The following is a 2,508-nucleotide window of genomic DNA, read 5'->3' as shown; positions in this document are numbered from 1 at the left end:
TGCAATTTTGGTGCTCTTGATTTTGTTTGTTGATTATTTCTAACCTCTTGCAACTTAAAGGAAAGTTTGTGTGTGTTTTTTGTATTTTTAATCTAGTTTAAACCATTGCTAGTGCAACTGTATTTCTCATCATGCTTTATGGATTAGATGGACAGTACAACACAGAGGAAGGGGAAAAATAAGTATTTATCCCCTATCATTGGCTTCAGTTAGAATCAGGATTTGTGTATTATTAAAGTTTAATTGATGCGTTGTTTATAATTATATTATAGATGGTGCCTCATTTGTGTGCTTTCTCATACAGAATTAGAATATCTGATGTGTTCTTTAGATTCTTTTGTCTTGCTAGGTTTTAAGCTAAAGATACTATCCAAGTAGGTGTCGGTCAGTCTCTTGTCTTCTTCCAGTATTTTCCAGTAGGTGGCTCCACAGCACAAAGTTTGGAGTCAAAAATCAGGCAATGTCTTGCATAACAGCTTATAGTTTGCTTTATCTGATTAAACTGCAGCATGGCCTTGGACTGTCCATAAGAAAGTGAACAGTGTGTTGGTCTTAATTTTTTTTACAAAAATGTACACGGTCCCCACCTGTTCTTCATATATAACAAAAGGTAAAGTAGGCATCTGTCCAACCGGTCGCTCTTGCATAATGAATGAACAAAGGCAAAGATGGCTTGGTCTCTGACACTTTGACTGACAAACACTATTTTGAGACCCAAAATCTGGAACTATTGCTAAATAAAAAATATTTGAAATAGAAGAACATATACAATTTAACCTGTCTGACATCTTGATAGCTCCTGATGGATTGAAAAATCAGTAAGTTGCATAGATGCTGAAACATACATACGGCTGAGTTTCCATGACTCGCGAGTTTTAATGTTTCATAACACCAGTGTTATGCTAGTGCCAGGAGCTCGTGCTACTGCAGAAAAAAACACCCGTTTACATTTGAGAAAATTCAAGTAGAATACATTTATTGGAAATATTTAATGAATTTTAAGATTTAGTCAGTTCTTTTTACAAAGTACCTATAAGTCTGGAAACCTTGCGGAGAAAGTCAGTGGTAGGAGATTTTGTGGCATAGGTGCTGTTCTGCACGTCAGAATGGAAAGTATCACCTCAGGCCCATGGAAGCTAATACAGTTTTTAAGGAATTAGCGTCAAGCTAGAGAAATCTCAGGCAGCAGAGCCCTTAACCAGACTCACAGCTGACTTGCAGTTCCAGGTACACCAGAGGTGACCTCATGCATTTCAGTCAAGACAGTGTATACAGTGCAGTACCGCCTTCCACCACATAGGACTTGCTGTATTATGGAAGAGATGTCAGATCTAAGTATAAAATTAATATATGTTCTGTGTGTACTTTTTATTTTATTATATATTTTTTTCTGTGTATACTTTTTTGTAAAATGTTGCCTTTGTAAATGGGCAAGGAATCAATTTGACATTGTTTTGGTTTACCTCTACAGTCTTAAAACAATGACTGTTCTGGACCAGTCGCTGATTACCAGTTGCTAGACACTAGACCTGGCAAGCAGTAGAAGTCTGTAATAGAGCTCGCTATTTGTCTGACCTGATCACTCTTACCTCATCTTCTGAGACATTATCTCTATCACCATTCATCTTTCTGAAATTGCAGTTGAATCGCAGGTCAGTCTTCACATTAAGAAACTGGAGAAGATGACTATTATCATGGAGGGAAAGTAGAGGAAGAAGAGTGCCATGGGGAAGAGCGGAAAGAGGAAAGGATGATGCACATTAGAGTGGTGAAAGTAGTTTGGGAAGGGTTTCTGAGAAACGTCAATCTGCCATATCCGGTAGGACCTGATTGATTCAGCAGCTCCAACCAGAAGGTTGTCCGATGAAGTGGAGAGGGTGAACTTGCTAAGGTCTTTAGGCTCTGTAGCATGCATACGACGAGGCCAAAGAGCTCTGAGCATCAGCAAGTCCTGCACTAGTGGCACTATGCTACAGTAAGTGCTATCTGCTCGCTGCTGAGTTAACTATAATTTCTTTACTTTGGTAAAAGTTGCCAAAAAGATTATTGGAGAATGATTTTGCCACTGTATTCTTGATTTCTTACAGTTCAGATCATTAGCAGCAGTTTCATAGATCCACATCTCCATTGAAATGGTGGCAATCAGTTGAATGTGAATTGATGCAAATCAGTAACCATTAAAACCACTCCCCATGATAATGCAAACAGTCTATACTCCTTAAAAGTGGCCCGATGAGCCAACTATGAGCAAGCTGCATTGTACTTGAAAACAGGCCTCTGCTATTGAAATGTGAATAGAAGTAAGGATCTTTGAAACTGGAACCAGATGAGAGATATTCTTGATTTGCCATTTGAATGCCATTTCATGGTAAATTGAAACGGCCAGATATATTTCGCACCGCCCTCACAGACAGGGAAAAAATGGGAAAAGTACATTTTTTAGCAATCATTCCTGACATTTTAACTACTTATGGATCATTGTGCATAATTATCCTGTCTATCCAGTCT

This window comes from Anguilla anguilla, chromosome 4 (assembly GCF_013347855.1).
Source record: "Anguilla anguilla isolate fAngAng1 chromosome 4, fAngAng1.pri, whole genome shotgun sequence".
NCBI lineage: Eukaryota > Metazoa > Chordata > Actinopteri > Anguilliformes > Anguillidae > Anguilla > Anguilla anguilla.
This window is presented reverse-complemented; position numbering follows the sequence as displayed.